We start from the raw sequence: 27,030 nt of genomic DNA, 5'->3' as shown, positions 1-27,030 counted from the left end.
ATGCCAATATATAATTTTGAATATGGGCAAATATTTAAAGCATAACATGTTTGAGCCAACTACCTCTTTAACTGCGCCAGTGCACTCCAAAGATATCACGTCAAGGTCAATGCTTTATCAGTAACTCCTACGTGGGGGCGTGGCCTGGAGCTCATGGCGAGTGGGAGCTGAGTCGCCGTGCTCCGGCCGAGGCGCCGTATCCTGATCCTTTTGCCTGCCTAAAATTGCACCTGAGACGGAAAGAACCGATTCCAAGGGAAGGGGAACCGACCCCGAATACGTTGCTGTGGTCCTCCCCTGGACCTAGACCTCCAAACCCACGTATTCTTCCCGATAAAGGTCCCCCCCATGGCGGGACCTAAGATGGCGGCCATCTTTCGAAGCTGATGTCGCAGGAGAACGCCAGCCGCTTTCGCAGTGAAACCGACTTGTAAACTGCTACCGCGGGGAAGAAGAGCCTCCACCTCTGCAGCGGGGAGCCAACTGGGGGCTCCCGACCGGGCCCGTGCCCTGGACCACGGCACCGAGTGGGGCCGCCCCGACCCCCGGTGCGGGGGACCCCTGCCATCGTCAGCGGAGGAAGGCGGAGGTGAGGAGAGCGCTGGGCCAGGACATAAACTAATTGAACATGTGCCATTGTATATTCCCCCGAGAACTTGATCACTAACTCTGCCCGAATCGGATCACCCTGCTTTCGGAACCATAAACTCCCCAACCTCGCCCGCCGTCATTCGCCTCCACACGACCGAGTGACGCCCATCATGGCGGCCAGGAACAAGACGAAGGCAACCACCATGGACACGTATGTGTCCGCTAAAGCTAAAGCTCCTCCGCAGCCATGCGCTTCTACTCCCGAACCTCCCCGAACAAATCCGGCAGACCCTCCCGAAAACCAAGCCCAAGTGTTGGAGGCAATTGCATCACTGCGCGCATTTATAGATTCCAGAATCTGAGAGTTCAAATCCGAGCTACAACTCATGCGCCAGGATGCCCGCAATTTGACAGAAAGAGTAACCTCCGCCGAATCAACCATAAAGGAGACGTCGGGAGATACAATGGAGCTGAAGGCCAAGGTGCTGGACTTAGAACGGAAGGTGCTCACACTCGAGGCCAGGGCTGAGGAGGTCGAGGGCCGAGCCAGACGCGCCAACATCAGAATACTGGGGGTACCGGAGGGAATTGAAGGCCCGAACCCGACGGCCTATATAGAATCCTTGATACAGCAGGAGGTGGGCGCCGGTAAACTGACGCAAGGATTTTCGATTGAAAGGGCGCACAGATCGCTACAGAAGAGACCCCCGCCAGGCTCACACCCTCGCCCTATAATTGCCAAAGTCCTCAACTTCCAGGACAGAGAGACCATCCTCCGGCACTCCAGAGAGGAGGGCCCCATCGAACGTGGGAGCTCGAAGATTACGATCTACCCCGACTACACCCCGAAAGTCCAGCGGGAAAGGAACTAATTTGTGCCGATTAAGGCCCGACTCAGGCAACTGAACCTGAAGTATATGTTACTTTACCCCTCTAGACTGAAAGTGATCCACAAGGGCAGGGCGATTTTCCTGGAATCCCCGGCAGCCGCAAACATGTGGCTAGAAGACAACAATTTAGCTGCAGATAATGACCCTCAACCTACTGAAAAGTGTTGAACCCCCCGAGCCTGAGACATCGAAGATACCGTGACTCATAAACCCTACTTGGACGTGACGCGAATGATCTAAGAGAAGGTAAAATCACCCAACAGCTAGCAATGATGATACGGCCCTCGCTCGGCCCACGCCAGGCACAGGGCCCCGCCTCCCACGAACAGCACAGGTCAGGCCCCTTGCCTGACCGACCCCCCTCGTGCCTGACACCCGGATGGGTCCTGACGGTGCGAGAGCGCCTGAGCACCAGCAAGACCCTGTTGTTGCTGGGCGCACCAGTTATAGTTTTGTTAATTGTTTTTGTTCCCACCACAGTCTTCAGAATATCAGTGGAAAAGAAATATGGGGCCGGAGGCCCTTGGGGGAGGCGGAAGAGAAAACATCAGAACCTAGAGGGAACGCCACACCACCTGGAGACAGGGGCGGCAGGGAAGATGAAACCAAGACGCAGGCCCAATGGCGCTCCAACTTAAGGTGATGACGTGGAATGTGAGGGGCATGGGCACGTATCTGAGAAGGAACCGGATCCACTCCTACTTGCGTAGGAAAAAGGTGTCAATAGCGATGCTTCAAGAAACCCACCTCACGGAAGAAACCACGGCTAAATTATCTGATAGATGGGGAGGTATGGGGAAAGGAGCCCCATACTCCAAATTCGCCAGAGGAGTGTTTACGTGGGTGAGTCCGACTGTGCCCTTCCACCTATTGGGCTACGAAGCAGATAAAGAGGGCAGATACCTAATATTATGGGGTACCATTGAATCCACGCCAATCTGCCTGGTGAACTCATACTTTCCGCAACATGGAATACCCTCACACCTTTCAATGCTCAGTGCCAAAATGATTCCTCTGAGAGAGGGCGCCTTCATATGGGGTGGCGACTTCAATTCCATCAGGAACGGCGCTGTGGACAGATCAGACCCCCCCCCGTCTCTCAAACAGCCCTGCATCCAACGCGCTAAACACTGCAATAGAACAGCTCGACCTGGTGGACATTTGGAGGGAACAACATCGCACCGAGAGGTGCTACTCCTATTACTCTGCCCTGCACAAAGTCCACACGAGGATAGACTACCTGTTCATAGATCGTGAGCTGGCTCAACAGGTGGATGACACACTCTACCTAGGCAGAACCATATCCGATCACTCACCACTGATCATGCAATGGGCCCCGAGAGGTCCCAGACCTCCTATCCCCCTATGGAGAATGCCACCCGCAGCACTCACAGGCCACGCATTTAGGGAGGAACTTGGCACCAAACTTGAGGAATACCTAGACATTAACACAGGCTCAGTGTCAAGCTGGAACACACTATGGGAGGCCATGAAGGTTGTGACAAGGGGTGAAGTAATATCAGGAGCCGGTGGTATCCGTAAGCTCCTGAGACCGGAACTGGAGGAACTGGAGAACAAGATCACCCACCTGGAATCCGGAATCAATACTAAGCCGGACGCCGAAATAGAATTAAAGAGCACCCGGGAGGAGTGCCTTTTGGCCTGGAACAGACTGTCCAAATTTGACTACGCGACCTACACGGCCAGAGCTCACAAAGAAGCGGATAAGCCTGGTAGAATGTTGGCCTGGCTATGTAGGCGCGAGTTCCCAAGACATCTCCCAACCGAAATAACCGATGAGAGGGGGATAACTCACCGGACGCAGCTAGACATCAACTCAGCTTTTGCGGCCTTCTACTCCAGATTGTACGCCCACGACACCAAAATACCAGTGGACGACATAAAGGCCACATTGGCCGAGATTGAGCTCCCAAGACTGACGGAAGCCCAAAGAGAGTTACTGGATGCCGAAATCACTATAGAGGACGTGACAGACGCGATTAAATCGCTGACCACCTGCAAAACCCCAGGAAGCGATGGGCTCCCGCCTGAATTTTACAAAGCGTACGAAGCGACCCTTGCCCCGACCCTCCACAAGGTGTATATGGAGGCATACGAAAACGGAAACTTACCCAACACCATGAAAGAGACGATTATCATCCCTATACTCAAACCCAACAAACCCGCCAATAACTGTGAATCATACCGCCCGATTGCCATGCTAAACTACGACTGCAAGATCCTGACGACAATCCTGGCCAAGAGGCTGGCGAGGGTGATTGGAACCTTGATTCATGAGGACCAGAACGGCTTTGTGCCAGGACGCAACACCACCGCGAACCTGAGGAGGCTCCAACACATCATGGCAGAGACCTATGATCGGGACGAGGACCTAGCGGTGCTCTCCTTGGATGCCATAAAAGCCTTCGATTCAATCTACTGGGAGTGGCTGATCGAAGTGCTAAAAGAATTCGGCTTTGGCGAGAGCTTTGTAAAGTGGGTCGAGGTACTGTATAACACACCGACAGCGAGAGTGAAGACTGGCAAGATATTGTCCGAAGCCTGGCCGATACAGCGGGGCACGCGGCAAGGATGCCCGCTATCCCCAATGTTATACATACTGGGCCTGGAGCCAGTGGCTGCTTATTTCAGGACACAACACTTCGACGCGGGCATTGACCTGGGCAGCGATTACGCCATAATATCCATGTATGCAGACGACGTCCTCCTATATCTGAACAACCCCCAGCTCAATGCACAAGTCGCATTGGACATCCTCGACAACTATGCTCGATACTCTGGAATAACATTCAGCAAACTAAAGTCGTGTGCGTTTCCACTGGCCAGACTCAGGGGTCTAGATGCGCCCGACCTCCCAGATGTTGGGATACAATGGCAACCAGAGCAGTTCAAATACCTGGGAATTGAGGTGTGCCATACCCCAGCGCTCACGCACGATCACAACACCGAAAAAGCAGTAAGAGCCCTCCGTAAATCTATGAACTTCTGGTCAAAGTTACCACTGGCAGTTATGGGTAGAGCGGCAATAGTCAAGATGATAGTTCTCCCCCGTCTCTTATACCACTTCACGAACGTATGCTTCTACATCAGACCTCCTTTCTTCAAAAAACTGGACTCTTTGATCAAGGACTTTATATGGGGGTCGTCTAGACACAAGATCTCCCTACCCACACTCACGCTTCCGTACAAAGAAGGTGGGATACAACTACCCGATTTGCAAAGGTATTACCTAGCCGCGCAGCTTAGCCACACAACGAAATGGCTCTTTGACGACCTCTCAGCAGAAGTAGGGCTCCTGCGACATCCGACTCCCAAACTGTTCCCTAAAGAAATGCTTTGGAACCCGACGAAACAAACTTCTGGAGTCCCCATGATTGTCAACCTGGGCAGGCAGGTATGGGCCAGAATTGGCTTCCTTCGACAACTGCAACACCCCTATAATCCCAATACTCCCATCCTGGTGGATGTGTGCAAAACTCAGGCGGACTTGGCGACAGCCAGGAGGTGGGAGAGAGCTGGAATCTATACATGGGGAGATCTGTTTGAAGACGGCATGTTCAGAGAGCTTGAATCGCTACAGGCCAACGAAGGCATCTCGAACACCCAGTTCCTGTGGTACCACCGCCTCAAGCGGACAGCAAAGGCACAGTGGCCTGACTGGCCAGAAGAACCCCCGCTGGACCCCCTCCTCCAGGAGATGTACGATCTAGCAGACGGTTGGAAACCGGTCTCCCGCTTGTACACCAAACTAAACGATAGACCCAACCCGAAAAGCGCGTCCCTGAGACAGAAATGGGAATCCGAACTAGGGATCGCGCTAACCGACAGTGAATGGGAGCGAATACTACTATACCCCAAGGAGGTGTCGAGGAACATTAGATTTAAACAGGTTCAATTGAACGTACTGTACAGGACATACATGACCCCACTAAGAGTTGCTACTTTCAACAAACATGCACCGCCGAACTGCCCCTGGTGCGGAAATGACAAAGCGGACATGGTCCATATGTTTTGGACTTGCACCAAAACAGCAAATTTCTGGTCCATGGTGGAACGTACCTGCACCGCAGCGGGACTCACGAGATATGAGTGGAACCCAAAGGAATGCCTATTGGGAGCTCATCCCAGGCCTAGCAATTACAAACACCTGGTCAAACTGATGGACCTAGCCTGCATCCTTGCAAAACGTTCCATTGCAATGGCATGGAAATCCCCAAGGGGCCCAAGGCACGGACGTTGGCTTATGGACCTGGAAAAGTGGACGGAGGCAGAAACTAGGGCCTGGCAGGATGGAACCCGCCCAAACGATGATGACTCCAACGACACCCTAGACTCATGGAAGGCCCTGGTGCGTGACATCCAATTTGCCTCCGACCACAAACCCCCCTGAGCTTTCACCCTCACTAGAGATTTGCTTGTGACTTACCCCAAGAATGGTCAACCTGATAATCAAGCCCCCGTGAACTTGGGTGTGCCGCACACCAGCCCCTCGCCCGCCGCCACAATTTCGAACAATATATTCACCTATGAAGACTGTGGTAGTTAGTTAGTTAATTTGTTTTAGTTTGCTTGTTGTGTTACCGTTTGATGGTTGTGTTGTATTTATATAAATGCCAATAAAATACTTTTAAAAAAAATTATTTATGAATTGAAAGTTGCACCCACAGTCTTATTTGGTGTTGAGGTTTAGATGAAAGAAGCCTGACTGTAGGATCCATTTTACTTAGGGGAGGGGGCAGGTCTGCATCTAAAATAACTTCTGAAATGAGTACTAGTGTGTAGGGTGACCGGGAGAAACCAAGGGGATAGGCCTTGACAACGACAGGGGTCCGCAACCAATGTATATAAATTGCTTATGAAATTGATATTCTGAAATTAGTGCAACACCGATATGTATCAATAGCAATTCAGTCTACAGATGATTAATACTTTTAAATATACTATATTGTATTGAGACGTTAAAGTCTGGCTATCTATATATAACATCACTCTGCTTTGCCCCCAGGTTTACTTTTGAATATTCCAGAAGGCACACAAAGCAAAACCTGAATTCTGTGCTGAATGCTGCTTCAGATTTCAGGGCAGTGCTGCGAAGATGCTGTGAGGAAGATTCTTCTCAAACTTGCCTGTCTGCGTCTTTGTCAGGGCTCCCTTTTTCAGTTATCTCGAAGACTGCACCACAAAGTGGCTGAGACCCAAGTGCCTCGCTTCCGAAAACACATGAATGCTGTACACAATACTAGATGGCAGCAATGTCGACATATTGTTTATTTTATTTTAATAAAGGAGTGTGTGTTGAAGTATTCAAGATGGTCTTTTCATAATGTTCTACTTATCTTGTATTAAAATAATGCGCATGTTGAAAGCGTTTGGTTTCTTCACTGATGCTCTCTGTTTCTTATTGATGATTCAATAAAATATTTTCTGTCATAGAACTGTAAACAAATGATTAAATCCACATAGTTTGTCTGAATCGTAAAAAGATCACCTGGCTGTTGTTGTTTGGCAATAGCTAATCCCTCCCACTCATAAACGTGAGTGGGGGTTTAGATTCTATTAAAGACACAGAGGCAAGTATTATGTTACGCTCACCTGGTATCCACAGGGACGCCACCCAGCCGGGTTACTCGCTGGTATGCTTCTCAGCTTTGCCCTGATGTGGTCTGCGGGAAAGGTTCTGTCTGAAAATACAGGAAGACTGTGTTCAAGACTGACCGACCGGGGTAAGTATCCTCCCTCCACCCCCGTATGATTTCAGCCCCTCTGGGCCCTCTCCTCACCTGGTGGTAGAATTAGGCGTGCTCTCCATCCTGCCTTCTTTGCAGGGGCGCATTGTCTTTCATGGACGAGTGCGGTCCAGTTACTTCACTGACACCGGCCCGTTTGATATTGTTCAGGTAGGTCTTATTGCTGTTCTTTAGTTTTGTTGCTATCCTGCATGCCTTTCTTTGTTTAAAATGTCTCTTTTTTCTCGCTTAGATATGCAGAGCTTCAGTGCGGCGAACTGGCTTGGTTGAATTATGGTGCATTAAGAGCACTATGATGCGGTAAGTAAGCGCTATACGCAGCGCTGCGAAGTCTTGCCTTTGCTAACCTGTGTTTTCCTTCCTTGTAGGTCGCAGTGTTCTTCAGTGCAAGTGGAATGTCCAGAGTGGGGCCAGCCGAGAGGCGACCAGCCAGGTAAGCCTTTTGAGCAGTTCGTAATTTGTAAATGTCTCTACTGCTTTCTTTAATGTTACCTCTATCTTCCTCTTTCAGGTCATTCTGTCCGGGAGGCGTGCAGATTCGAGGAAGCTGTTCTCAGTAGCTGCAAGTGTTTAAAGATGAAGACTGCAGGTAAGATGCTGCTGCTAATGATGTTCCTTTTGTCTCCTTGCAGGTTCGGCTTCTCCGAGGTTCGAGGGAATAGCTGGACACGGTGAGCGTCACGTTGCAAGCTGCAAAGTAACGCAAAGCGTGTTGACTTGCTCGGGTGTGGTTTAAATAGCCCCAACAAAATAGTCCAGGTAAAGTAGTCCCTAGGCTACCACACCCAAAACACTAGACCGCATAGCTTGGTTCTTAGGAACCAAGCTATGTGGATGTCTCCATGTTAGCTGACAATACAATAAAGTAGTTCCCAAGCACATTGTTTTTCATGGTGTATGAGCCTGGCACCATAGGCGCCAAGACTGGCCCCATGGGGGCTTTTGAAGACGATGCCAGGCACTAGAGGCCCGAGTCCTGACTCCACCTGGCCAATGGGTTTGCCAGAGGGGGTTTGGGGCGAGGGTCGTGACAGCACTCCCCCCTAAGGCCACTCCCATGGTGTTCCTTCTGTCTGGCCCAGGTTTGGTTGGGATGTTCTGGTGGAATTTCCTAATTAGACATTGTGCGTGAATATTCTCACTGGGCTCCCAGGATCTATCTTGTGGTCCAAATCCTTTTCAATCGACGAGATAATATAGCTTGGTCCTAGAGTATTTAGAGTCCAAGATATCTTTGACTTCGAATTCTGGTTCTCCGTCAACAAGTATGGGCTTAGGTGGTGTCCCAATCCGTGTGCTGGGTTGCATTGGTTTCGGGAGGGACACATGGAATATCGGGTGGATGTGTAGATTAGGTGGTAAATCCAATTTCATGGCTGCCGGGTTGATAATTGCCTTGATGGTATAGGGTCCTAAGAATCTGGGATGAAAGGTCCGGGTTCCCTTGATGGGTACGAATTTAGCGGCTAACCAAACTTTGTCTCCTACTTGATAATCAGGGGCCTTTTTCCGGTGTTGGTCGGCGAATCTCTTTTGTTTTTCTTTGGCATGAATAAGGTGTTAATTTGCCCTTTTGAAAGCCTGAGTAATGGTTGTGTGTAGAGTCTTTACCGCTGGCATTTCCAAGCTGGCTGGAAGGTCTAGTTCAGAGGTACGTGAATGTCTGCCATAAAGGATATAGAAGGGCGTCTGTGCCGTGCTTGAATGCAAAGAATTGTTATATGCATATTCGGCTATCCACAGTAGGTCTTTCCAATTCCTTTGTTTGTGGTGCAGCATGCACCGTAAATATTGCTTGAGTGTCTGATTGGTTCTCTCGGTTTGGCCGTCTGTTTGGGGATGGTGACTGGTAGATAGCCGAACGTCGATCTACGCCATTGCACAACATTTTTTCCAGAAGTTTGAAACAAACTGGCTGCCTCGATCATAGACCAGAACCGAAGGGAAGCCATGTAGCTTAACCACGCCCTCCGGGAACACATTTGCTAAAGTGGCTGCATCTGGGAGGCCCTTGAGAGGAATAAAATGGGCCATCTTCGAGAATAAGTCCACAACTACAAGGATGGTGTTGAACCCTTGGCTTGGAGGTAAATCAGTGATGAAGTCATGGGAAAGAGTGTGCCATGGAACTGGAGGAATGTCCAATGGTTGTGGGTGTAACGCTCACCTGGTATCCACGGGGACGTCACTCAGCCTGTTCTGAACTCGTACGACCTCAAACCCTTCCCTGGAGTCTACTCGACTGGAGACTGGGCCTTGTTTTCTTGGAAAGTGTGCTCTCCGTCCTGCTTTCAGCACAGGGGCGCGTTGATTGATGCAGGCTCATTGCTGCCTAGTTACTTCACTGGCAAGAGTCCTACAGATAAGTATAATGAGTCTTTTGAACAGTTCTCTAACTTCGTTCCTTTCCTTCCTTAGATGATGGCCGGCGTCCGTGGATGGCAACGTGCTGCTGAGATGAGTAGCGCTGAAGGTGAGTGAGAGCGCGATGTGCGATGCGACCCTTTCGTATTTGTATTGAACTGAGTTCTTTTTCTGTGTCTTTTAGGTGCCGCAACATTTTCAGTGTGGATGCCGGTTATGAAGAAGAAATGCGGTGAGTAAGCGCGGTATGCAGCGCCTCTAGATGTTTCCACGCTAACCTGGAGTGTCTATTCCCTCTTGCAGATGGATGAGAAGTTCCAGAGACAGAGTTCCCCCAGAGCGGCTGGGATTCAGGTAAGCGTTTGAAGCTCGTACAGTCTTTAAAAATAAGCCAAGTTTTGCTGAATGCTTACTAATGCCTTTTTTCTGTTCTTTTCCCTTTTCCTTTGGAAGCAGCGTGCCGGGATGGGAATGACACCGCCGAAGATGCCCGCAGAACAGAAGAAGCGATGAATGATGGGCAGAAGCGCCGCAAGGTAAGGCTGTTCCTAACGGTGTTCTTTTTCTTGCAGGAGGTGAGCGCAGAAGAAAGATGCAGGCCTACTGGAGACCGATCCGAACACGGTGAGTGTCACGCTGCAGGTGCAGAAAACACAAAGCATGTTTCTCAGCCTGGGCGTGGCTTAAATAGTCTCTGGGTATCCCAGGTGTCTCTGGGCTGAACCACACCCAAAAGACTAGACTGCACATGCAGTTCTGGGAACCGAAATATGTGGGGGAATCCATCTTGTCCCCATCAATGCACTACAAGTCTAATCCCCAATGTTATCCTAGGGGAGTGAGTGCGTCTGGTGCCATAAGCGCCAAGTCTGACTCCAAGTGGGTCTTTGGAGGGATGGAGAGGTCCTTGAGGGCCATGTAGGTGATCGTGGCCTGGCTCCAGCCTGACACCTTGGAGGGCTGGGGACATGAGGGGTAGGAATCATGAAAGTAGGAGACCAGATGGTTTTTGTTTCTGTGATTTATTTTGTGTGCAGACACCGCAGGACTGAATATACTGAATGATGTCCTTACGCCAGGTAGGCCACCAAAAGTTCTCTTTCACCTTATCTAGGGTTTTGGAGATCCCAGGTTGCCCTTCGATCAGTGAATCGTGATAGTTTGAAATAATATGCTGTTGTAATTCCTTCTTGGGTACATATAGGCAATCCCTAAAAAAGGGTAGTTGCTCCTTGATGGTATATTGTTCTCCTTGAGTTTGCCATGCGAGGTAGGCATCAGGATTCATTGTCCGTTGGATTTCTTTTCGTAGTTCTGCTTTTGTTAAGGCTATCGTGATACCCAAGAGTTTGTCTTCAGGTATAATAGGTACTGGGTCTGGAGTTGTATATACTATTTCATCTATGCCCATGCGAGATAAGGCATCCGCCTTTCCGTTTCTGACTCCTGGTTGAAATGTGATTACATAATCATATTCGGCGAAGACTGGGCCTTGGCTGTTTTGAGATATTGCAGGTTTCGGTGGTCTGTGATGACTGTAATGGTGTGTCTGGCCCCCACAAGGTAGTGCCTCCAGGCTTTAAAGGCTTTAAAGGCGGATTTGATAGCCAGGAGTTCCTTGTCCGTGATGGCATAATTAATCTCTGGAGGTGAGAACTTTTTCGACCAGAAGGCCACAGGATGTAACTGGCCGGTTTCCGGGTCTCTCTGTGAAAGGACTGCCCCCATTGCGAGACTGGATGCAACAGTTTCAACGACATAAGCAAGGTCTGGACGAGGATGTCGCAGGATTGGAGCGGAGGTAAACCTTTGTTTATGTTCCTGAAAGGCTTCTTCTGCTTTTTCGGTCCAAGCAAACTTTTTATTGTTTTTTCGTAATAGTACTGTGATTGGGTGCACAACCTGAGAGAAGTCTGGGATGAACTGGCGGTAGAGGTTCGCAAAGCCCAGCATGCTTTGTACCCCTTTCAGAGACGTCGGTGAAGGCCATTTCAGAATGGCATCTACCTTGTGCACGTCCATTCTGATGCCTCCTGGAGTAAGGATAAAACCAAGAAATTCTACTTCAGTGACGTGAAAAAAACATTTTTCAAGCTTTGCAAACAAGCGATGTTGACGGAGCTTGGTGAGGACTGAACGAACGTGCCTGACATGATCTTTTTCTGAGGCTGAGTATACTAAGATGTCGTCTATGTACACTAAGGCGCACACATCAATTAACTCCCTTAAGACGTCATTCATGAAATACTGGAATGCTGCAGGAGCGTTGCATAACCCGAAGGGCATGACTTGATATTCAAACAAGCCGTACTTAGTACGGAAGGCGGTTTTCCATTCATCTCCTTTTCTGACTCAGACCAGGTGGTACGCTCCTCGAAGGTCCAAATTGGTATAAATCTGGGCATCTTTAACTTGGTCTAGCATCTCAGGGATAAGTGGCAAGGGGTAGCGGTTCTTCATGGTGATCTGGTTCAATGGGCGGTAGTCAATACAGGTTCTCAAGTCTCCTTCCTTTTTCGGTATGAAGAACAAAGGACTGTCTGCGGGGGACTTCGAAGGACGGATAAATCTGTTTGCAAGGTACTGGTCTAAATAGGATTTCAAATGAAGGTTTTCTGGTTCTGTGAGAGCGTAGATCCTGCTGCAAGGGATTTGTGCACCAGGAACAAGGTCGATCTTACAGTCATATGGCCTGTGCGGCGGTAATGTATTGGCTTGGTCCTTTCGGAAAACATCCTGGAAATCATGGTATTCACTTGGCAAGGTATTAGTTGCTCCCAGGGTTGATACTGTCGCTCCGGGGATGTCATGGGGATACAGACGTCGGGTTTCTCCTCTTGGTAATAGCAGGCAGGAGAGCAGTCACCGGGGAAGGTTAATTTTCGTGCCCGCCAATCTATCAAAGGTTTGTGAGCAACCAACCATGGCATCCCTAGTATTAGCCTGAACTGAGGTGCCTTGATGAGATCGAATGAAATAGACTCCCAAAGTCCGTCCTGACACAGCAAGGTTACCCTGGCTGTGCACTGGGCTACTGGTCCGGAAGCGATTTCTGTCCCATCCACGGTGGTTACCTTGTCCATAGTTGGCTTAGAACACAAAGGAAGCCCCATCTCTGCTGCCAGTTCTTGATCAATATAATTTACAACTGCTCCGCTATCGATGTATGCTTCAACGGCATGCATTCTTGACGACTGTTGGTGGTTAATTAAGATCACTGGTATTGCAAAGTGCGAGGTCAGCAACTCTTTCTTCTCACTCGACAAACTGATCTCTACATTTGTCGAGCTTGGTAGTTTTCCGATTCCTTAGCTTCATCCTTCTCTGTGGCCCTGACTGTTCTTCTTGGGGGTTTTACTGGACAGTCCTTCAGGAAATGTCCTGGTTTCCCACAATACAAACAAAACTGTTGTTGTCTTCTTTTGTCCCGCTCTTGTTTTGTTAATGGAGGCCGTATCCCTCCAATCTGCATGGGTTCTACAGCATTTTCAGGTACACGGGGTGTGTCTTCCCTTGGTCGAACATACATGGTCTGAGGGTCTGTCTTAGACTGGTCTGCCTTTCGTCCTGCAACCGGTGGTCTAGCTGCACAACCAGATTTATGAATTCTGCACAGTCTCTGGGTGGATCAACCATCTGGGCTAAGACGTCCTTTAATTCGCCTCGTAAGCCTCGATGGAATAACGTGGTTCTTTTGTTTTCTGGCCACCTAGCTTCGGCAACCAGTCTGTTGAAGTTAGCAATGTACATTAACAAGTCCTGATTCCGCTGTCGGAGGGAGAAGAGTTAATTGTCTACTGCTTGTTCCTGGGTATGGCGAGCAAAACGTTTTTCCATTTCTCTCTGGAACCCCCCAAAGTCATGTAATAGAGGATCGTCATGGGCTACCAACAGCACCGACCAATCTGCTGCACTACCACTCAGGTATGATAAGACAAAAGCTACCCGAGATTGGTCGTTTGGAAATGCTCCAGGCCTACAAAGAAAATGAAGGTGGCACTTATTGATGAATGACGCATACTTCCGTAGGTCGCCTGAGAACCTTTCTGGTGGTGCCAGGGGCACTGTTCCGGGTAACGTGATCTGTACCGGAGCGGGTGGTATGGCGGGGTTTTGCATCATTGGATTGCTTCCAGGTAGAGGCGTCTGTCCTGCCTGTGATTGCAAGTATTGCCTGCTAATCTCTTCAGGGCGTTCTTTGGTCACTATTAGGTCTCTCCGGAGGGCATTAGTCTCTTGTCGGGCAGAATGAACCTCAGCACGAAGCTCTCCTAGTAATTGGGCCGTTTCTGATGTCTCCATGGTGCCCAGGTGGATTTGTTATGATAGGCTTCGCGTTCTGTTACGCTCACCTGGTATCCACCGGGACGCCACCCAGCCGGGTTACCCGCTGGTATGCTTCTCAGCTTTGCCCTGATGTGGTCTGCGGGAAAGGTTCTGCCTGAAAATACAGGAGGACTGTGTTCAAGACTGACCGACTGGGGTAAGTATCCTCCCTCCACCCCTGTATGATTTCAGTCCCTCTGGCGCCCTCTCCTCACCTTGTGGTAGAATTAGGCGTGCTCTCCGTCCTGCCTTCTTTGCCGGGGCGCGTTGTCTTTCATGGGCGAGTGCGGTCCAGTTACTTCACTGACGCCGGCCCGTTTGATATTGTTCAGGTAGGTCTTATTGCTGTTCTTTAGTTTTGTTGCTATCCTGCATGCCTTTCTTTGTTTAAAATGTCTCTTTTTTCTCCCTTAGGTATGCAGAGCTTCAGCGCGGTGAACTGGCTTGGTTGAGCCCTGCTGGTAAATGATGGCGCATTAAGAGCCCTATGATGCGGTAAGTAAGCGCTATGCGCAGCGCTGCGAAGTCTTGCCTTTGCTAACCTGTGTTTTCCTTCCTTGTTCTTCAGCGCGAGTGGAATGTCCAGAGTGGTGCTAGCCGAGAGGCGACCAGCCAGGTAAGCCTTTTGAGCAGTTCGTAATTTGCAAATGTCTCTACTGCTTTCTTTAATGTTACCTCTATCTTCCTCTTTCAGGTCGTTCTGTCCGGGAGGCGTGCAGATTCGAGGAAGCTGTTCTCAGTAGCTGCGAGTGTTTAAAGATGAAGACTGCAGGTAAGATGCTGCTGCTAATGATGTTCCTTTTGTCTCCTTGCAGGTTCGGCTTCTCCGAGGTTCGAGGGAATAGCTGGACACAGTGAGTGTCACGTTGCAAGCTGCAAAGTAACGCGAAGCGTGTTGTCGTGCTCGGGTGTGGTTTAAATAGTCCCAACAAAATAGTCCAGGTAAAGTAGTCCCTAGGCTACCACACCCAAAACACTAGACCGCATAGCTTGGTTCTTAGGAACCAAGCTATGTGGATGCCTCCATGTTAGCTGACAATACAATAAAGTAGTTCCCAAGCACATTGTTTTTCATGGTGTATGAGCCTGGTGCCACAGGCGCCAGGACTGGCCCCATGAGGGTTTTTGAAGCGGATGCCAGGCTCTAGAGGCCCGAGTCCTGACTCCACCTGGCCAATGGGTTTGCCAGAGGGGGTTTTGGGCGAGGGTCGTGACATATTATGTATTAATCTTCTTTAGCTACTCATCCAGCACCAATACAAATGCACTTGAAAAATCATTTTTTTAAGAGTACCATTAACAATTTGTTAATGAGAACATAAATGGAGCTCCCCACAGAGAGTCAGGGTCATGACCCTCAGAACAGCCAATCAGCACAGGTCCAAGTATATTAAATCCCTTGCAATAAGTTTATCTTTCCATTCTTCTTTAGCGCTCGAAAACAACTGTAACTCCTTTCATAAACAACAGTGCTTGGGACATAAGTATCCAAACATCCAGTAGAAACACCCAGTGTTTCTTCCAAACTCTTGTAACGCCTCAACAGCTCCTGAAAAATTAGAAGGATAAAACAAAGTATTTGGCTGGTAGCAAAGTTATACACACTTTTTACTTGAGTCTATTAACAATCTAACAGAGAGAAACATCAGCGTATTTAAGAAAGTTAGTAGCTTTCCCAAGGCCACTCAGACATTTTCCATTATGTCTCTCAGAAGTAGGAATGAGCAGCAGTTAGTCGATAATACAGTTGTGAATAACAGCAATGGAAACATAGCAAGGGCAAATCCAAATCTCTCTTTGTTCATGCCACGCAGAAAATTATAACATATGTTACCTCCAGGCAAACCATGCATAGATATTTAACAAAAGTATGAAAGAGAAAGAAATATTGTGAAAGGAAACAAACATTGATTTATCATAATGAATTGAAACCCTCATTTAAGGAAGAGTTTACTTTGATGGGATGCACCATTCCCTACACAAGAATGGTACTGAATGAACCTCATTACACTAATGCAACAGTCTGGAGAGCACCAAGATCTTTTAGCCAGTGAAAAAAGGCACATTTATTTTCAAGAACAAATCAAGATCCCATGGTTCTGTGCTAGACCTCCAAATCCTGGAACCCAAGCTTTTTCAGTCATACCTCTATGCACCCCTGAGGGCCTATACGCTCTAGGAAATGTAGTTGCTACTCACTGAATAACATATTATAATACATAGACATGAATATAAGGCATTATCAAACTTACTTTGAAGCATCAGGATAATGGTTCATGAGAAATTGTTAGGGAAAGGAACACGTGTTTAAATTAGGAACCGAAAGCAGACCTAAAGCACACCCCAGCTGGGAACAACATATGAAATGGAGGAAGATACCAACAGTACCTTCCTAGTTAAGTGGAAGATCTGGCTAGGGAAAGAATGAGCAAAGGAACACTTGCACCCGAATGCTCTCTTAGGCATTGTGTTGACATTTGGAAAAAGATGCTAATACCTTCCCTGGGAAAAAATAAGTTGAAGACAGAGGAGAGATAACCCTTAATGTTTATTGTGAGATAATGGGATACATGCGTGTTCCCACTGTTCCTAAAAGAACTAGGGGGCATAATTCAATATGCTTTGGTAGAGAACATTACCGAATAAAGGACATGTTCATAAGGTTACATTTAAAATAAGCAACATATCAAGAAACCTATTACATAATAATGAAAAAGCAGATACACCCTAAACCCAGCAGGTTCCAGCTATATGCATGCACATGATATGAGATATTGCATTTGACTTGTCTAATCTTTGGAACTACCAACTCTGAATTACTAAATAATTGCCACTAAGTGACTCAGAAAGGTATCTGGACTTTGCATCGAATGCCTTTCCATCAAATGCATTTGCATCGAAAAAATATGCACCAAATGCATTTTTTTAAAGGGTAAATGGTTACTTTTGGTTGTTGGGTTTTAAAGGGTAGAAAACGGGGTGTTGGGAGGGGACCACCCATTAAAACAAAATGCATTCGAAGCACATTTTTTCGATGCAAATGTTTCGATGAAAAGGTCCCTCGATGGAAAAAATTTGATGCAAAGTCCATAAACCACTGAGAAAGTATATAGATTTCATCATAACATTGACACTCTCCCTCCACTCGTATTTCATTTGAGAGACAAGTCAGACTAAAGGCATGATAATTAAAGTAGAGGAATTTTAGGTGAAAGATTTGCAATGCCAGGTGCTAGGAACCCATTCATGAGAGTAGAAAACAGTTTGAAAACCCTCCTCACTACCCTGAGGAAAATGAAGGGTGTATAATTTCCCTGATACATGTTAAATTACAAAAAAGGGGCAACTTCTACTCCTCGTGAGAGTATTGGGGATATAAATAGAACCACTTCAAGAAAACAAGAAACCCCCATAACCTCAACTATTATGAAACAAAAGCCATAAACCTGGAGGGTCTGGCTTTTATGAAAAACATCTAAATCTTTTAATGCCTTGTTCTTGGAAGTACCCCAGGTAGTAACCAGTGAGCCAAACCGGGAGGCAGGGATGATACCTCTGTGTCTTTAAAAGAATCTTAACCCCATTCACATTGGTGAGGGGGATTAGCCATTCTATGTCAAGACCGGAGGGTTCAGATTTTGCAAGTCTAAAGCATTCATATAATCCCCAAGTACTATACTAGTGTGTTGAAAAAGCACCACTACAAGGAAAATATCTGACACCCTTAAACATTGGGGCCCCATTACGGATCCCTCTTCTAAGCAAATCTCAGATATGACCCAATGTTCTTCCCTGGATACTATTGAGGAAATTAATGAGGGGGTTCGATCTAAAACATGGAGCTGTTTCAACCCTCCAGAACAAAGGGCATGCACTGTAAGACAAATAAATAAATGCCTTGCACACAGAGGTTCAAAAGGGGGCAGGAAAACCAAAATTAAATCTGTAATATGGGAAACATTCTAATTGATGCACGATCAAAAGAAGTTGGGAGATAATAATCCAGCAAAAAACCATAGTTGTCTTTGACACCGCTGAAACAAATGTAAACTGACCACTCAAGACAGGACTGTAATAGTAATTGGAAGGGTTGATATCATAACTGGAAGGCAAACAAATGACTATCGGATAGTGTAAGAAACCTGACAGTGTTCTCCCACCTACTTCCGCAGGATCCTCCTTTCAAGTTGCCAGGGAAGGGCCATCGCTTTTGGATCCCAACCCTGGTGGTGGACGAGCGAGGGAGGATCACTTGGGAAGAGGAGTCTGGGGTTGTCTTAATTGAAATATCCCAGGCGAGATGCAGTATTCTGATGGGACAATAGACGAGGAAGTCTCGGACACCTTCATGGGATATGTTGGTTCCCGCAACTCTTATCTAGGTGTCATGGCTTTTGATTCCAATCCTATCTTGTATGACCCAAGAGGGAGAAATAAAGCAGTCAGGTGACCAAGAGGGGAAAGGAAGAAGACCCAAATAAAACAAAGAATGAGTTCTAAGGTTGAGATCCATGCATTCTCTACCTGTCCAGGATGCAGGGAATACCATCAAGACCCTTGTGTGTATCATCAAATCAAACAGCGGACATAAGGATGGGGACAGGTAACAGGAACTCGATCTAATCTCCAATTCTGTTACATTCCAAAACTTTCTTCCTCAACTTTCATAGGGTATTTCCAAACCCATTCCATCTCCCCCTCCCCATTTCCAACTAACAGTGGGATGAAGAAGGGGTAACCGGGAGTAGTGAAGATTTCCCATAGGAACAACATGGAGAAGGTAAGGGAAACCGCTATTAAGTCAGTAGACAATTTTCATAAAAAATATATATATATTTTCTTTAACGATTTAAAAAGACTGCTCTTGGACCGCACATGGCAGTCTTTGTAAATCGGACTGTCAGGTCCTGCGACACACACGAGTGTGCGCCAGGGCTGACAGGCACACCAGGACAGAGAAGCGGCCACAAAGTAGAACGGGTAAGTGTGTGTTTTGCCTGTGTGTTGCTTGTGTGTTTGTGCGTGTGTTGCATGTTTGTGTGTGTGTTTGATTATTTCCGGGGAGTGTGCAGGGGTAAGGGGTGCTGAGGTAGGGGGGGGGTCTGTAATCTGTAATCGAAAAATCCTGTTCGGGGATGGTGGGGAGGGTGTGGGGGGTGAGTGGGTTAGGCTGCCCAAAATTGGCCAAAAAAATCAGTCTTTTTGTTGGGCGACCTGCAAAAATCGAAATTGTCACATAGAACCGGGAATCTGGCTATAGAAAGAACTCACACTGTCCCACTGATAAAGTCAGACCGAGTCAGGCATTTACTAATTATCAGTCACACCTGACTCCATTGACCATTTTCACAACTATTAAAGGTATGATCCTTTTCCAAAGATTGAGCAAGCTGGGGATGCAGTCTGACCAGAGAAGGCAAGGAGCAGAGAGTGGCAGCAGCTGAAGGCTGGAGGAAAACAGCGTGCTGATACGCTGGCCCAGTATCTGTGAGGGGCTGCAGCGTGGCGAGGGAGCCGTGAATCCAAGGAGCTGGAGTGAGGCTGCCTGCATCCTGCTGGTGGCTTTCAGCGGAGTGCGCATTCCCTTGGGACCTGTGCCAGCTCAAAGGGTGTCTGAGGAGTAGGTGGTGTATCCTGAAGCGACAGCCTGTCAACGTGACACTGCCCGGTGAGTTTTGTGAAAGTAAATGAGAGCGAAACTCTGGAGCATGCGCGTGACTGCAGCAGAGCGGGAGAAAGGCACAGACTGTATAGCAGCTCAGACCGAAAAGCAAGTGATAGATTGTAAAGTGGCATGAAAGAGAAAGCGAGAAATAAAATAAAAGAGCGGACAGCGAAAGAGAAGTGTTGAGAGTGGGAGGAAAGGAAAAGTGTGTTACAAGTGTGCAAGTGACCCGAAAGAAATGGAAAGGTGCGAATGAGAACCGGAAGGACAGAAAGGTGTACAAAAAGGGTGTGAGTGACCCATAGAGAAAGGGACGGTGCAAGTGAGCACCAAACGGTTAAGACAAGCGTGCAAGAGGCACATGGAGGAAAAGGAAGGTACCAGGGGCACAAAAAGGGGAAAGAAAAGAAAGCAAGAGACAGTGTAAGTGTGCACAGTAAAGGAAGAAATAAAAAAGGAGATCAGAAAGGGGTGCAAGAAGCATCTGAAGATAAAGAGAAAAGGAAAAGCAAGTGCAAGGAATCAAGAGAGGGATTACTGATCAGAGTGGTCATGCCTATGAGGATCAAAGACCTGGTGCTTTTGAAAGTCTCTGATTATACCCCAAAAGTGAAATATGTGTAAAAGAACTGTAGACAAAAGGAAAGGTACATCCTGACAAATTGAAGTGGTGTTTGGAACTGGAAAGGGGCCTGACCTTGCAGAAGGGAACCCTGATAGGCCTGACAAAGTTGGCTTGTGATATAAAGGAGTTAAAGCTCGGGGAAGGGAGCCCAGAGAAATTTAAAGAAGAACTGTGTATATTTCTTTTGGTTGTGTTTTGAACTTGGAAGAGTTAAAGTTTGGGGAGGGAATCTGAAATAAATTAAATTAAGACATTGAAAGTGTTTGAGACTATTGCAAGAACTGTGGAGAAGGTATTATGAACAGCTCTTTTTAATTGAACTCATTTTTGTGAAACTGACCAACCTACACTTGGTGCAAGACCACCTGAAACCAACCTTGATTCCCTATTTTCATTTGAACCACTATATTTTTCTTTTAAAATACTTCCTAGGACATTTTGTTAAAATGTGAGGGCAAGCATAGGTTTAGAAAAAGACAGATTTTTACTTTGGACTTTCAGACTTCGATGGCCCTTGGAAGCATCAGTTAAGGGGACCATTCCTTTAGAGTTAGTCCAGTTAGGCATTACACCACCTAGGAATCTTAGTAAATAAAGGTTTTGAAAGATAATCTTTGAGTCTGTGTTTCTCTTGATACCATGCCTGTCGCACATATGGTGTGAGAAGAGGGATTCGGCCCAACTGATAAATGTTGGGGACTCTTCAAGATTAGAGAGCAACATCCCTTAAAACCGAGTCCACTGACAAACCTAGGCCCCAGGGAAACAGACAATATCCTCCTCTCCACCAGCAGTTCATTTTCCCCTGAATCAGAAGAATCTAAAACCCTCAAGTGCCCCAACTGTAAAATGGGGGTCACCTTCTATCTTCTAAACCCAGAAGCCCTTTCTCCCGTGAGAAACACAGTGGATGGAAACACTTATCTTCTGTTTTATCCCCAGGATGATATGGTGCTAGAAAGAGACAGAGTGATTGTCTCCATAGACCTACAAGTCAACAGTCTTATTGACTGGCACATATATGTCATACCCCGCAGGAAGAGCCCTTTTTAGATATTACCCCTGTTATCCTGTGAAAATTACTTGAAATTTATTATTTTGAATTTCTCTCACACTCCCAGGAAGATCAATAGGTGTGAGATAGTGAGAAACCTTGTGTATGAGAACTTAGGGACTTTCCTTTTCTCCTATGACATCAGGAGGGGAAGTGATGAAACCCAGAGAAACAACCCAATGGACAAGGGTACCCCACAATTTCTTTCATACTGGGAATCCGGAGTCGGATAGAGAGCCCATGGGGATAAAGAATTAAATCTATGGGAAAGTCAAACCGAGTTCTTATTCTCTGGCTATGAAACCTATGAGGGGAGAACTCTTCTGTCCCATTGTCTAAAAGTCCTCCATTTCCCCCACTGAGACACCCACTGTCCAACCAAGGTTGAAGATGAGACAAAAGGAAAGTAAACACTTTTTCAGTCATTATACCTCCCCAGGACTTAGAGGACCCCGCCATTACATCCAATAAGGATAACTTCATCTTTGAGCGCATTCTGTCCCATACACCATCAGGTTTTGCAAGAAATGCATTGAATTCTTTATGGGAAGAAGGGGAAGACCTCTTGAGACAGTGTTCCCTAGACCAGGAAGAACAGGGACCATCCACCCCCAGGAACACATTCCCATGATTAACTAGAATCAGAATCTAGTGATTCGGAGGGGAGTGAAGTTGCAGAACATCAGATCTGGCGTAAGTCCTTTGAGAAATATGGAACTGGAGAGAGTTTCCACCACACTATATTCAGCAGTGAAAACGGTGAGAACTCTGGTAAGCAATCTGAGGGAGGTGAGGACCTACTATCCCCCTCACCATCAAGTTTCACTGGAGACAAGCTAAGTCCCTCAGGGAAGAGGTTTTGTCTCTGCTATTTAGTACCTTTCTGTGCACAGAGAACAATTACCATCTTCCCCAAAACCACCCCTCAATTGTTCCCAAGGAAAGGAGAACCCGAAGGATACTGAGTGGTGTAGCCAGTATAAGAATAGGGGATGAGAATCTTTCTTCTTCTATAACATCCTTAAATTATGGGATCCCATGCTATTTATGCAGCGAGACTGAAGAGAAACCAGTAATCCTACCCTCCTTTGAGGATAACACCCTAATCCCTAGTAAAGATAAAGTAGAAAATTCATCCTCTAGGACGTCCCCTCCTACAAACCAGGAATTGGCTCTCTTGGAGGAATGCTGTGGATACCACTCTTGAGTTAATATGTGTTCCTCTTTAGACAACTGTTCTGGAGAGATTCAGAATAAGTATCATGGTATCTTCTTCTTTCCTTAAAGATTACCCCGAGAATTTCCACCCTTCCTTATTGTCATCTAGGAAGATGGAAGCTTTAAGATATAACTATATAGTTAGGACAGCAATTAGATCTTCCATGCCCACATCTCTACCATCAGAACAGGAGGTGTGCCTCTTGTATAGGTGATATGGCCATAAAACAAGGCGATGCCCTTTGAATCAGACCAATCTTAAAAACAGAATGGGTTAAATGGTGAAACATCCCATAAGAATAGTTCTTATGTCCAAACCACTGAGTTGTTGACAGAGGAGAGATAGGATCCGGGAAAACCTAACAAAAAGGGGAATAAAAACACTATTTCCTCAGAGATGGATCAGGTACATCAGATAAAAGAATCCTACCAAAAGGTTATGCGGGACTCCTGGAACTGTCAGTCCTATGGATTCACACTAGCTCGGAAAGAGCAAAAGCTGGGGATGCTGTGTGGACCAGAGAAGCCAAGGAGCAGGGAGTGACAGGAGCTGAAGGCTGGAGGAGAACAGTGTTCGATATGCTGTCCCAGTGACTGTGAGGGGTTGCAGTATGGCGAGACAGCCATGCCTCAGAGCTGAAGTGAGGCTGCTTGCATTCTGCTAGCGGCGTTCAGTGGAGTGTTTGTTCCCTGGGGAACTGTGATGGCCCAAACGGTGTCTTTGGGGCAGGTGGTGAGTCCCTGACCTCAACCCGGTGTATGCTGAAGAGACTGCCTGTCAACGTGCCGCTGACCGGTGAGCTTTATGAAAGTCAATAAGAGAGAAACTCGGGAGCGTGCGTATTACTGCAGTGGAGCGGGGAATGGCACAGACTGTAAAGAGGCACAGTGGGAAAAGCAAGTGATAGATTGTAAAGAGGCTTGAAACAGAAAGCAAGTGAAAAGAGTGTAAAGCAGCACAATGCAGAAAGCAAATAAGAAAATAGAACAAAGAGCGGAAAGCTAAAGAGAAGCGCTAAGAGAGTGGGAGGAAAGGAAAAGTAAATTACAAGGGTGGAAGTGATCCAAAAGAAATGGAAAAGTGCGAATGAGCACCGGAAGGACAGAAAGTTGTACATAAATGTTGCGAGTGATCTGTAGACAAAAGGATGGTGCAAGTGAGCATCAAAAGGTCAAGACAAGCATGCAAGAAGCATGGCAAGGAAAAGGGAGATGCCAGGGGCACAAACAGGTGAAAGGAAAGAAAGCAGGCAGTGGTGCAAGTGTGCACACTAAAGTAAGAAATAATAAAGGAACGAAGGTGCCAGGGGCACGAGAAGGTGAAAAGAAAGCAAGAGACTGTGCAAGTGTGCACAGTAAAGCAAGAGATCAGAAAGGGGTTCAGGAAGTACCTGAAGATAAAGAGAAAGGGGAAAACAAATGCAAGGAATCAGGAGAGGGGTTAAAGATCAGAGTGGTGACGCCTAGGAGGAACAAATAACCTTGCGGTTTCTAAAGTCTCTGATTGTACAAGTGAATTGTTTGTGACAGGACTGTGCTTAAAAGAAATGGTATATCCTGACACATTGAACTTGTGTTTGGAACTGGAAAGGGCCTGAACCTGGGGAAGGGAACCCTGAAAGGCCTAGCAAAGTTGAATACTTATTGGTTTGTGATACTAAAGGAGTTAAAGCTTGGGGAAGGGAACCCTGAGAAGCTTGAAGAGGAGTTGTGTATATTTCATTTGGTTTGTTTTTAACTTGGAAGAGTTAAAGCTTGGGGAAGGGAATCTCATGGAACTTAAGACATTGAAAGTGTTTGAGACTACTGCAAGAACTGAGTCTTATGAACAGCTCGTTTTGATTGAACTATTTTTTGTGAAACTCTCCAACATACACCTGGTGAGAAGTAAACGTGAAACCAACCTCGGTTTCCTACTTTCTGTTGAACCAATATATTTTTCTTTTAAGAGACTCCCTAACACATTTTGTGAAAGAGTGAGGGCAAGCATAGGTTTAGACACAGACAGATTTTTTTCTTTGGACTTTCAGACTTCTACGGCCCTTAAAAACATCAGTTAAGTGAGCCATCTCTTTAGAGTTATGGCCAGTTAGGCATTACACCAAACCAGGAATCTTAGTAAATAAAGGTTTTGAAAGATCATCTTTGTGTCTGTGTCTCAATTGATACCATGTCTGTCTCACAAGAGCTTGCAAGCTTGATGACATCTGTTATTAATGAGGGGTACCCTTTAATGAATGGCAAAGCAAGTTGTGAGGAAATGAACTTTATTAATATTTGTTAGGCTGTCCTGAAGATAAAGGACTATAGGTTCAATGCGTAGCAAGGACGTGAAAGCTGGTCAGTGATAAGCATATGTTTTAACAAGTCCTTAAGGGGAACTAAAATGTATCCTGGGAAAGGGCACTGGTATATTACTCCATGTTTCAGATTACTATGCTCAGAAGCTCTTTGCAATACAGTGTCAAAACCCCTGTAGTAGTGGAATGGCAATAACTGCGCAACTGAGCAGACCTACTAACTAGAACATCTTGATGCTCAACCTCATGTTGCATTTCTTGTATGGCCATTTGATCACTACATTTGTCCAGTCTTCCCTAAATAGACACAGATGTCAAAAACATTGCTGCAAGAACACTTACCAACCCACTCACCCTATCGGATTCTGAAACTACTGTAGCGTAATGGGAGATGTTAGGCTAGCCCAATGGTGTGGGAGAGGGGAGAAGAAAGAAACAGTTTTTGGCATGGAGCGAGCAGCTCCTCCAACCTTTGCGTGCCAATTATTTGCCTTTACTGGAAAGTTAAATTCATGTGGCTGAGGTAATTCTCCTCAGAAAATCCACCTCTGCCAGTACTCGTCATGTTATGCACAGGACCTTTAGGGAGTATAATTAGCATGGTCACCACAGGGTAAAATATGCCTTTGCATGTATGTAACTTCAGATAAAGCACCTGAGCAGGGTGATGGCTCTGGGTTGGGTATGACGAACCATAATGCCCCTAGGCCATATTGGAGGCAGCCGAATGCCAAACTGTTACTTTCAAGCAGCAAACAAAAGAAAGCATTCCAAGAAAAAATAGCATTGCCTTTTCAAAGCTGTTCAATAATCCATTGAGCCAGTGGCGAAAACAGGCATACAATCACACTTGGGTAAACTGAATAATTAGTACTCGGTACTCGATACTGATGAAATGTAATGCCCGTTTGGCTGTATGGGGGTCTGTTAAGCAACGTTATATGCAAGTTACCAGCGAAAATAAATGTAACCATTCAAAAAGTGTACTACCTCTGTAAGCCTGTGGCCACTGAGAAGGTGAAAGGAAAAACCAGCATGTAATTCTCATTGAAAAAAGTCATCTAAACGCAGTGGCAGATTTAAGGAAAAGGGCCCCGTGGGCAGCACCTGATACAGGGCCCTAGGTGGGTGGGTCATGGAGGCAGAGCTTTGGGTGGGCAGAGCTAATTTTGGTCACAAGTGCACAATGGCAAACTTTGGGGACAAAAGCTATTTTTTATTTTGTTGTCTTTATTAGTTACCTAGGGATCTGACTAACTGGAAACAGCTGGCCCTCCTCTGCAGGCTTTGTTATCAATGCTAAATATTCGAAACCTAGAGAACATACGCGTCCTTGTAGCAGGAAAGTGATGTCATTTTGTTTGTGCGGGTGTTGCTGCAGCCATGCATTGCAAAACAGCAGAATTGCATAGTGTTAAGCTTTTGCTGCACGGATTGGAGAGTGATAACCTCGGATCTGTATAAGGGTGTATTAGTATGGAATTACAGAGCCCTTTACAATATTTTGTATCTGCGTGTACTTTAGATGCAAAACAGATCAATGTGGACGTTGTTAAAAAACAAACAAGAAGATCATTGATGTTTCTGACAACTGTGTGATGGGCTGTTTGTGACGCCACAGGACCAGGTGCTGTATCTATTAGTTTATTAATTTGCTTTTTTTTCTCGAAAGATCATAGAATGCTGTGACAGTCGCCAACCATACCACACCCCTATGGGCCTGATTTACAAAACGTTTCCAATGGGATTTTTCCATTCCATTGCTTTTGTAAATCAGGCCATATGGCGCCTTCTAGGATAGGGCTGTGCTCTTTAAACCTTCTAAATAAAGGAAAAGTAAAAATTTAAAAAAGCAACACAAAACAACGTGCCGATGTGGATTGTCGTAATATGTAAAAACCTTCACATTGCAGCATGTATTTTGAAGGAGATACTCACATTTGTATATAACAGAGCCCTAACCCTGTGACAACTGACATGCAAAACATGCCACAAGAACTGCGTTTTCTTTTTCATCAGTGACCAAACCCCTCTTCATTGCACACCTACCTTGTTTGGCTTTGTTTATACTGTGAAAGCTGTCACATAAAAGCCTGCCATGTTCCCACAGGGCTGAGAGCTGGCAAACCCTGTTAAGATCCACACTGAGCCACAAGGGGATGGCACATGCGCTCCCAGGCAGCAGTCATGGGGAAAGCAAGCAAAGCAGGCCCGTGTCACGGCTCGCTC

General features: G+C 46.6%; 1 long non-coding RNA gene across 1 annotated transcript in view; it reads left to right on the top strand.

The window, feature by feature from the left end:
* Positions 1-6,797, top strand: part of LOC138515507 (uncharacterized) — a 34,044-nt gene extending 27,247 nt beyond the window's left edge. Inside the window, exon 3 of the long non-coding RNA XR_011282035.1 lies at positions 6,508-6,797. This is a non-coding gene — a long non-coding RNA (uncharacterized lncRNA). The remainder of the gene's footprint in view (positions 1-6,507) is intronic.
* Positions 6,798-27,030: the final 20,233 nt, after the last annotated feature.

This window comes from Ambystoma mexicanum, chromosome 6q (genome assembly GCF_040938575.1).
Source record: "Ambystoma mexicanum isolate Mex_15411 chromosome 6q, UKY_AmexF1_1, whole genome shotgun sequence".
NCBI lineage: Eukaryota > Metazoa > Chordata > Amphibia > Caudata > Ambystomatidae > Ambystoma > Ambystoma mexicanum.
The sequence above is the reverse complement of the archived record's forward strand: the minus strand, read 5'-3'. Positions and strand labels throughout refer to the sequence as shown.